Raw genomic sequence first — 11,199 nt, 5'->3', positions numbered from 1 at the left:
TAAGTCTGGTTTGTTATTTCTGATTCTCAAGTCACCTTATATTGCTCTCTGACAGACATTATAATAGTGAGCTTTGAATTATTAGCTTATTTTTACTGATAATCAATCCAGTCCTCTCAATCCATTCCTTACTTATGCAAAGGCAATAAGTAAAATATTGAGTTGCTGATCCCATCTAAGGAAGTAGGAGCAGGGCTTGTGGAATATACTGTCAGTGCTTTTATTCATGGAACAGAATGGTTACATAACAGTTATGTATACTTTTTCTACATCTAGGATGCCCTATCCTCTTCACAGTGCCCCCCCAATAGTCACATGGTCATTTACAAGGTAGGGAATTGCTGCAATTATTTTAATGCAATGAACACACTTAACTGTGACACAAAAATTCACAGGAAAATTTTCATTTCCAGTTAAAAGAACTGACTAAATTGATTCTTTCATAAAGAGACCAAAGTTAATGCACTAGTAGGTTGCAGAATTAAAATTCATGTTTGTCTGAATACAGAACCTGTGTACCTCCTAATGTTACAACATGCTTTTCAGAAACACATTGCTAGAATTTCCTCACAGCTTATCTAGTTGTTTTTCAGCTGAATATCAGCATTACTCTTACTATTCTTCCTGCCATAAACACAAACCTATTACCAGGTCTCACTTCAGAAAAATCTCTTAGAAATCTTTTCTGACACCAACCTAAACTTCCAACTTGAACTGTCCTCACAATTCCTTTTCTAATTGTTTCTGAGATGCTTTTTTTTGGTAATTTGTCATGTCTTCCATCCAAATATGTTTCTGGATAAACAGGTGACTAATTTAGTAAGCAAATAAGTGGCTAAAAGTACTTGAAATCTATCTGGGATCCTCTGGATATCTAGATATGAACATACCATGCTAAAAAGAGAAAAAAAGAACTGTATTCTCTAAGTCTGAACTAAGAGCAGTAGTTGCTCTCTGGGGATTATTTTACAGGCTTTTCTCAGGAGTGGGAATCTTCTCTTATTTTATCTACTTGCAAGCCCGCTGTGCTGTGCCATTTCTGCCTGTTTGGGTACCTCTTTCCCTCTCCTCTAGAAAATGAGAAACCTTTCTGGCTCTTAAAATGAGTCCTGACAATTTGCTCTGATGCCATTTGCTCTTTTTTTTCTCAAGACTTCTACACCCTTATTAACAGCTCTTATCCTTTAGTACTCGAAGTATTCTGGCTCTTTAATAATATCTGCCACTTTCTCCTTTTAAAGACACATCTCGGTTCTGAGATTTGCAATAAGTATGAGCTCATCTTTAACCTTTTTTCTCCCTCAGGCCTTGAAACTTTCTGAGTGCCTCTCCCACACTAGTCTGGTAATTGATTTCCGTCAAGGTCTGTCTTCAGTCTTGCAGGGCCTTTTTCTGTTTTAAAAAAAAATCCATCTTGAAACTGATAGCAGGTCATCTTCCTATCTCAATTTTCCCCTGACTCAAGGCAACAGGGCACATTTGTAGTTAGATAAGTTACGAATCTTAGCCCCCTTGGCCTTGCTTTTACTAACTCACCAGGTTGGTAATAGCAGGTCAACTCTTTTTTGGTGGAGAGTTCGGAAAGTGAGGCTCAATTTCAGAACCCTGAGCTATGTCTGTCCCTAACCCTCGGTGGCTGCCATTATACTGGAACATGCTTTTTATTGGTCTATTGTATACATTTCTAAGATAGTCACATAATATACAGATGATTCCTATTAAAGTGAATCAGAACATTAATTTATAAGGACATCACTGGATTGATTTTCCATATGGGAAAGCTCATAATGTTTTATAGTTATTAGACTTTTTTTCAAGGGAGAGCGTGAACGCAGTCCCTCACTACCACAAAGTATGCAGTTGAGTCTCCCACATTTGGGGAAATCACAGGGTAAGCACATCTGGAGTGCAATGGATAAATCTCACCCTGGGAAAACTACTTTCGTTATCATGGTATCTCCCCTGGGAGGTCAGTATTTTTATTAGACTCTTTTTACAAGAAATACTTAAGAATCTTTCCTTTCTTCTGCAAAATATCTTTGATAGTTCTATGACTCTGGAATGAAGACTATTTTCTGTATTCAAATATACTGCTAAGAGCTGTAGGACTAGAAGACTTATGAGAAGAAAAAAAATACAATTGAAGATATATGGGTTGTCAGATGGACTACATTCGTTGTTAGCATTGCTGGGTCATGTGTAGGTCCTGGGAGAGCACAGACATCCTCAGTAAATACATGCATAATAGGGTAAGCTATTCACAAATAAAATAGGCTTGTAGGTGAATTGTACTAGTAGAGAGAGAATTAAGTAGCAGAATGGCCCCAGGAAGAAACATTTGCAGATAGAAAAATACAGACAGGTCTAATTCTTGTCTGCACACAGAAAACAGATTATTAGGGAAAAAATGATGAAAGTTAGAACAGGGTTGATGTATTTTGCAGAAGCCCAAAGGACCCAAGGCTGCCAGGGCTGCAGGGCTGCAGGGTGCAGAGGCCCAAAGCTGCCAGGGCTTGGTGCTGCAAGGCTTGTAGGGGCCAGAGAGGTCCAGGTGCAAGGTGGGCATCCAGTATACACAGGTATAGCAACTTGTAGCGACCACCCAATTGGGAGGAGAGAAGAAAATAAATACATCTTTTATTTCTCCTGGTGTCTGAGGCCCGCTGCTGCTGCCCAGGGATTCCAGAGAGAAGGACAGTTAGATAGGAGGTGACAGGGAGGGGGATGGGGTTGGGGGTGATGGGGGATGACAAGGGGTATGCTCAAGGAGCTTGTTCAGGGGGTGTGTCCAGGCTCAACTGCCATATTTCTTCCAACTGCCAACAGACTTTCTACAACTGTCTCTTCCAACAATATTTTCTCCTTTATATCTTGAGTCCTTTTATTAATGTATAGAGTTATCCTCAGCAGTCAGTGGAATTCATTCAGGTGATGGTATTTTTTTTATCCTTGTGCCCACCCAGAGATGCCCACTTGTAATGACTGCCTGCTCTGGACTAAGAGATAGGGAAGAGTAGAAACAAGTAAAATTAAAATGTAAGTACACCTTTTATTCCTCCTGGTGGCTGAAGCCTGCTCCTGTAGCCTGGGGTTCCAGAGAAGTGAGAAAATGTTAGATGTAAATTCACCAGCTAGAGGTGGCTGGGTGAGGCCCCAGGTTCAAATAAAAAAACAAAACAATTGCAAAGCACACAACATTTCTCTGATGCTTTATCTTTGTCTCCATCCTCACCCTATCCCCAGAGTCAAATGGCACTGTTCTGGTCACTATTTGCCCCGCCTCCTTTCAACAGTCCAAGTCTCTCCTTTTATACAGGTATGATAAGGGAGCATGTCTAGGGGGGCATGTCCAGATTTAACTGCCACTTTTTTTTTCCAACTGCCAAACTAATCTCTCCAACTGTCTCTTCTAATTGCCATATATTAGTAACACAAGACTGGTAGATTTATGAATAATGTTATATCTGGAATTTGCAATGTCAGAGTATGAATTTGTTAGCCTTAAGATAAAATCACTTTTTTTTTTGTTTTGCTTTGTTTTGGAACCACACCTAGTCATGCTTAGGTTTTACTTTAGACTGTACTCAGAGATCACTCTTGGCAGACCTAGCAAACTAACTGGGGTGTCAGATATCGAGCCCAGTTTGGATGCAAGACAAACACCCATCTTGTTATTCTATTATTTTAGCCCCACTTTGAGGAATGGACTACTCACCCTTCTGTGAACTTTTTTAAGTAATTGCTTGAATTCCAGAAGAAAAGTTTTTTCATGAATGCTTTGGGAGAACTTCAGGTTTGCTTCTAATCTCTCCCATGATGGTTTCCAGGGCTGCATCAAAGGGAGACATTTCAATGTTTATTATTTCTTTCTCCTAATTTAATTAATCCACATCTCTACAACAAGCTCAGGGCTAATGCTGCATCCTGACTTCTTCCTCTTCAAACTTTTTCTTTATCTTTTCATTTAATTTTTAGTAAAAATGGTTTCCAGAAGAAAATTTTTATTGTGTATTTGGTGTTTTTGCAGGGCTATACCCAACAGTGCTCGTGGATTGCTCCAGGCTCTATGCCTCAGCCTGGTGGGCCTGATGGACTATATGGAGTACCAGGGATAGAACCCAGATTGGTCATGTAAAAGGTAAGTGCTCTACCTACTTTTTATCTCTCCAACCCAAACAAGATTTTCTTAGCAAAGCAAGCTGAAACCTCCAATCTTGTACAAAGTTTGACATTAGAGCAAGAAACAAAAAGGAGTTATATGTCAGACTACCCTACACTGTATTGAAATTGGCATCTTGTTCTTCTAACTGGAGAAGAGACATAAACTTAGAAGAAGGTGCAAATTCAGGATATATCCTTGTTACATGTATGAGGGAGAGCAAGAGAAGGACACCAAGTAATTTTGCCCATTTAACTGTTTCTTTTAAATATCACCTGTCAAAAAGTTATCCAGTCAAAATAAATATTGAGATGATTGGTGCTCAGAAATAGTAATAGATAAAAGACGTCTCCAACTCCCTAGTTCAGCCCTTTTTTTAATACCCTGGCTGAGGGCACGATAACAGGGTTTTCACCTACGCCTACTTGGTGATGGCCTCATCTTCATAGAAACTTTAGATTCTGATAAAAAAGACCAATTCCTCACAATTCAAAGCATGTTTCTTTTCCAAACCTTTGCTCATTTTTATGAATGATAAGAGAGTCTTTGATAGCTGTATGGTTTATAATTTATACTCCAACTGATCCTTCTTATGTTCAGAATAAAACCACATTAGTCATAAGTGTTTTCATTTGCCAGGTCTCTTATAATCAACACTAATATGAAATATATGAGAAGTTATATCTTCAAAATACAGATCTCTTTCATTTTTTCATAATGCTGTCTCACTGATTTATTACTAGCCATCAATCCAGTAATTCAAGATGAAACCTTGCTTCTCTCATCTTTCTCCTACTATCCCTAGTAAAATAATGAATCTTGCTATTTCTCTTGTACTTACATTTCTGACCTGTTAGAGAAATAATATCTTTATTGTCTCTCTGGTTTTAGCTTCATTATAAGTTTGCTATTATATTATTACAAATGAGCATTCAAATTGTTGGACATATCTGTTCATGTTTCTTTCATGTGTAATATATTAAAATTGATTATCGGATATTAAAAATAAAGTACAGATTAACATTTACATATTCCTGTTATTTATGTCCATGAATCTATGATTTTTATCTACTAGGTGAATTTCATTTTATATGAATTTTTAAGTCAATATGTTTAATTTGGGTTTTGGTGCCAAAATTGACTATGGACTTCACATATGTGAAGCATTTACACTAATTCTGAACAATATACCCAGCACATGTTCTCTTGTCTAATGGTAGAGCTCTCTGATTTCTCGTTTAGAAATTTCCTACCCTTTTGAAATGATTTCTTGTTTTTGACATTTTAGTAAATAACTGCTTGTTCCTGTGTAAGAATAATATTATTTAAAATATTTAATGTTCCTTTGACATTCTTTCCTCTGTTAGTTCCCCCAAGTAAGGTTCTGCTTGCTTGCTTGTTTTAGGTCACATCCAGCACTACTCAGAAGTTACTCCTAGCTGCATGCTCAGAATTACTCCTAGCCACCTTAAGGGATCTTATGAGATACTAGGACTTGAACTCAGGTCAGCTGTTTGCAAAGTTAATGTCCTACTTGTGCTACTGCTCAGGTCCCAAGGCAAATATTCTGAGTAATAGTCCAAAACCTCTTAGGTCATTATAATTTATACTTCAACTGATCCTTCTTATGTTCAGAATAAAACCACATTAGTCATAAGTGTTTTCATTTGCCAGGTCTCTTATAACCAACACTAATATGAGATACATGAGAAGTTATATCTTCAAAATAAGACCATTAAGTGTTCTACTTTTAAAAATTATGGAGTTCTGTATCTTCTTTGATGTCAGTTAAGTAAATACACATATTTGTTTCAATTTTTAGTAACATCTATATTTCCATGAATATATTTTCTTTAAAAAATGCTGTGACAAAGAATTATGATTTCTTTCTCTTAATAAACTTTTTTTTCTTAATAAACTTTTAAGTATGCAATACAATAGAACTATTTTTTAATTAATTATTTATTTATTTATTTATTTATTTATTTATTTTGGTTTTTGGGCCACACCCAGCAGTGCTCAGGGGTTACTCCTGGCTGTCTGCTCAGAAATAGCTCCTGGCAGGCACGGGGGACCATATGGGACACCGGGATTCGAACCAACCACCTGGATCGGCTGCTTGCAAGGCAAACGCTGCTGTGCTATTATATAGTAGTTTTCTAGAACATATGATTTAAATAATTGAAACTTTAAATCCACTGAGAACTTTACAAATCTCCATCCTATCAAGTACAAAGAAGCACCATTCTATTTTATCTCTGATTTTAACATTTAAATACTTCTTAACTTCTATAAATGCAAACACCAGCATTTTTTTGTTTGCTTTTTATCCACACCATGGGGTTTTTGGATTTACTGCTAGATCAACAGTCAAGGATCACTCTTGGAAAGCTAATCCATATGGAATACTGGCAATCAAGCCCCGACTGTCTGCATGCAAGGCAAGAGCCCTACCTGCTCTACTATGCTCAAGTCCCTAACAGGATTTCTTTTTTGTTTGTTTGTTTGTTTGTTTGTTTTTCGGGACACACCCGTTTCATGCTCAGGGGTTACTCCTATCTAAGCGCTCAGAAATTGCCCCTGACTTAGGGGGCCCATATGGGATGCCGGAGCATCGAACCGCAGTCCTTCCTTGGCTAGCGCTTGCAAGGCAGACACCTTATCTCCAGCGCCACCTCGCCGGCCCCGACCTAACAGAATTTCAATTCCTGTGATTGATTTCTTTTGCTTTAAGTGTCATCTTCCTTTATTTATGTTTCCAACTATGCTCCGATTTTCATATTTTGTTATATGTGAATATTTCAAAGTATGTACTTACTGTATCATCCTTATTCATTTATTTTATTTGGCATTTAGATTGTTTTTAGTTCTTAATTTTTAGAAAAACTATGTTGCAATGAATTTGGAGTATAATGAAGATGAGATATTTGATATTTTTAAAATATTTATCCACAATTCTATCTGCTATAAAGTCCAATTACTTTTTAAAATAAATATTGCATGTTTTTAAGGGTTTGGAGCAATTAAAACCCTATATGATTTTGGTAGATATATAAGATGATGTGAACTATAGAAAAATACTATTGAGATCCTTCACAAAAAGTTAGAATCTGTCTTGCTTTACTTATGAATATTTCTCTGTTGCCTATCACGATAATTAAAGGTAAATAAATAACTTGTGACTTTTTAACTTTTGCCTTCTAATAAATCATGTTCCATATTTACTTCAGGATCAAGAAAGACTCTACGGTTATAGAAATTTTTTATTTTGTGAATCTATGCTACTATAATATTAAATATTGTTTTCTTTATCTTTACTTTCCCACGCTTCATTTCTTCATTTGCCACTTCTCTATTTGGATTTTGTAAATATATCCATTTATTTTAATTTTTTATTCTAAACATTGTGATTTACAGTTGAGTTTTAGACATACAAATGTTTCAACACCAATCCTGTCATCAATATTCCCTGAGTTCATCCCATATCTCTCCTCCCAGTCTACCATCTTGATAGGCACATTTTTAAGTTTTGAAGTCAGTTTGAATCTTATTATTTCAGTGTTGTTGATTCTTTTTTGATAGTTTGTTCTTAACTTCTTTCAGAATATATATAATTCTGTACTAGATCTACTCTATAGACAAAATATGTTTTTTTCAAGTTTTTTTTTTCAAGTTTAAATGAGAAATGCCTACTGTTATGCAAAGCTACTACTTGCTTTTAGCAGAATGAGTAGATAAATAAGCATTTTTGAATTTAAATGAGTGGAATTTCAGCTTTGAATAAAAGCAATAGCCTAGAAAAAATATTTTGGTGTATATCTACATGCTAGAAGTAAGCTGAAATGTTCACTGTCAGGGTTGAGCTAGAGGCAAGCATCATAGATCTAAGATGGAGGGTCTTATAAGCTTTTGATGGAGATTCTTGCCAAGTAGACTATTAAACTCAGGAATAAATTGAACAGATAGCATTTTAATAAATAGCTATACATAACCAACTTTCTCTTTTATACAATTTAGCAGTATATATCTTTAAATTGTAAATACAAATCAGAACTTTAACTGACAATATTCTACCTCTTTGGCATAATGTTTATTCTTCTAACTAACATACTCATATTTTTATTACATTATCTCTTCATGTTTGTTGCAAATTGAAATACAAATTCTGTGTGACAAAAATATAACCAAGTTTACATCATTTCCCATTATATAAAAATATTATTAAATATGTTCAGCTCTGGTTAAATATGGACTTCATTAGTTCTCTGAAAAAAAAGATAACATTTTCTCAAATAAAAGTTCAAAATACTTCTAGTCCTTTAAATAAGATAGTCCTAAATTTAAAGAACTAAATAATCCCTTACTCTTCATTAACTTTTCCCAATAGATCCACTTTAAATATTATTTTTAAATTAATATAATTGGTGTTTTATTATAAATATATCTCTGACATAATAGTGAATAATATTCTATTACTTATGGCAAGATCTCTTTCATAATTGACCATGAGATTTCTTATCTCTCAATATGGTTATAATTTTTAAGTTTAATTTATCATTTCTTTATGACAATAAATATAGCTGCAATATAAATATTAATCAAAAGTTTCTGATATACTCATTTTATTACTCTTACATACATTGTCATTACATTTTTATGAAACTAATTTCTGTTCTTATTTTATGAGCAGTGCTACAATTTCAAAACAAAATAATTTGCACCTTTCATTGTGCTCATTTGAGAAGAGAAACTTGTTAAAATATAATTTAGAATGTAAATAACTACAGAAAGAAACATGTTATTACTCTTCATTTTGATTTAGATAGTTTTAGCCATTTATTAAAGTGTTGCGATTATTTTGGCTGTGATTTCACAAAACTTGAAAGTATGTAAAGATTCAGTTTTCTCTAGAAGACTGTGAAAATACTTCATGTGTAAGGAAAGGATCCTTTTATAAAACCCAATTAAGAACACAATGAATACAAGGGGGGAGGGAAGGACAGCACCAGCAGGTATTGTTAAAAATAAATGAAAAGGTATCTATTATCATTTTTTATTTAAAATATAATCACAATAAAACATTCATTGTTCTGCATTGCCTTTCTCCACCCATACTTACTCTTGAGATCTGGAGTCTGGTATAGTGACTACCTTTTTAGCCAATCTAGCATTTCCCACTGATTCTTACATATTTTCACATGAAAGTGATCTCACAGGTAGTGGAATAGGTCAGGAAAAGTGGTTGTTCTTCCTCTGATGTTTCTTCTTTTCTTTTTTACTTTTATATTTATTTATTTTTAATGATTTGGGTCATGCCCCATACTGTGGATGGGCTACTCCCAGCTCTGTATTGAGAATCCCTCCTGGCAATGCACTGGAGATCATGTGATGCCAAAAACTGAAGCTGAGACTCTAGCATACAAAACATGTACATTACAGCCCTTGGAGCTGCCACCTGTGCTGGTTTATTTCTGATTCTTAACCAGGGGAAAAATCTCTACTCACTGTACACAGTTCAACTATCTTGATCCAAAAAAGGTTCCTTATAAATGTTGAATATATAGGTAATTATTTGGTCTCATCTTGTATTAGAGATAAGGATAGCTAAAAATGTATTAAGAAAAAATGAATACAACTAATAATTTCTTCTCAGCTCAACTAGATTTAGGATTATATTTATTTATAGGGTTTTAAATAGCAGCAGAAGAAAAGAGAAATCTTTGTGTTCAGCATCATCCACACATTTTTATTATTTGTTTTATTTTATATACATATATTTATGTATATGCTTATATATACATATATAAAATAAAACAAAAATAAAGATGTAGATAGATAGATAGAGAGAGATAGACAGATAGATAGATAGATAGATAGATAGACAGACAGACAGACAGACAGACAGACAGACAGACAGACAGACAGACAGACAGACAGATAGATAGATAGATAGATAGATAGATAGATAGATAGATAGATAGATAGATAGATAGATAGATAGATAGATCTATCTTTTGGTTTTAGGGTGATGGCAAGGGGTTGTCAGAGGCTACTCATGACATGCTCAGAGATCATTCCTGGTGGTTCTCAGATCAGATGAAGATTCAGAGATCTAACAAAAGATTGCTGCCTACAAGACAAATAACTCCTATATTACCTCTCTGACTCTTAACTTTTTTCATGTGTAGTTATTTTTGTTTTTATTCCACACTTTAAAAATTTATGTTGTGGGAAGAGACCACACCAAACAGTTCTCAGGGACTTACTCTTTGCTCTGTACACAGGGATCACACATAGAAGTTCATATGTATATATGTGTGTGTGTGTGTGTGTGTGTATAATATGTAGTGTCGTGGATCAAATAGGGGTCACACTTTAAAAAACTGAACTTATCTTCATAAAAATGTAAGCATCTCTCTCAGATATGCACAGACAAATATGCAGACATTTTCTACAACAATCTGGTGTAGGATGCAATACTCTTCACATTTTTTTATTTAAAAATGTCTTTGTTTTGTACATTTTTGTGATAATTCTAGGTAACTTTAATGATTAGATGACACATCCATATAAATGGTGCATACGTTATTTTTGCATGAACAAACTGTTACTACATAGACATTTCTACAACAATCTGAAGTGGGATGCAATACTCCTCACACATTTTTAAAAACGTTTGTACTTCTGTTCCTTTTGTCATAATTCTAGGCGACTATACTGTTTAGATGACACATTTACAAAAGTGCTGCCTACACTATTTTTACATTAGTAAACTGCACCCCCAAATTAAATGGCCCAATGTAATAACAACCTCACACATTTCCTATGGTTAGTTTTGGTGGGTTCAACATGGGGTCTTTCTTGGCATTCTTTAGATGTCAACTAGGGCTCTAATCATTTGAAAGGTTGATGTGTGGCAGGCTCGTGCCCCATATTGAGAAGGGATAGTTTCTTACTATGTGGTCTTCTAACTATGTGTTATAAGCCAAATCTTCTATGACCACTGTTTCTTTATCAATTTTGCAGGAAATTTCTTTTGA

General features: G+C 34.8%; 1 non-coding gene across 1 annotated transcript; it reads right to left on the bottom strand.

Annotated features, from left to right (window-relative positions):
• Nucleotides 1–1,814: 1,814 nt before the first annotated feature.
• Nucleotides 1,815–1,977, bottom strand: LOC126024936 (U1 spliceosomal RNA). The gene has a single exon (XR_007501009.1). It is a non-coding gene; the product is annotated as a U1 spliceosomal RNA (small nuclear RNA).
• Between the last annotated feature and the right edge of the window lie 9,222 nt (nucleotides 1,978–11,199).

The sequence above is a fragment of the Suncus etruscus genome, chromosome 12, assembly GCF_024139225.1.
Source record: "Suncus etruscus isolate mSunEtr1 chromosome 12, mSunEtr1.pri.cur, whole genome shotgun sequence".
Lineage (NCBI taxonomy): Eukaryota > Metazoa > Chordata > Mammalia > Eulipotyphla > Soricidae > Suncus > Suncus etruscus.
Note: the sequence above shows the minus strand (reverse complement) of the source record. Positions and strands in the feature narration are given on the sequence as shown.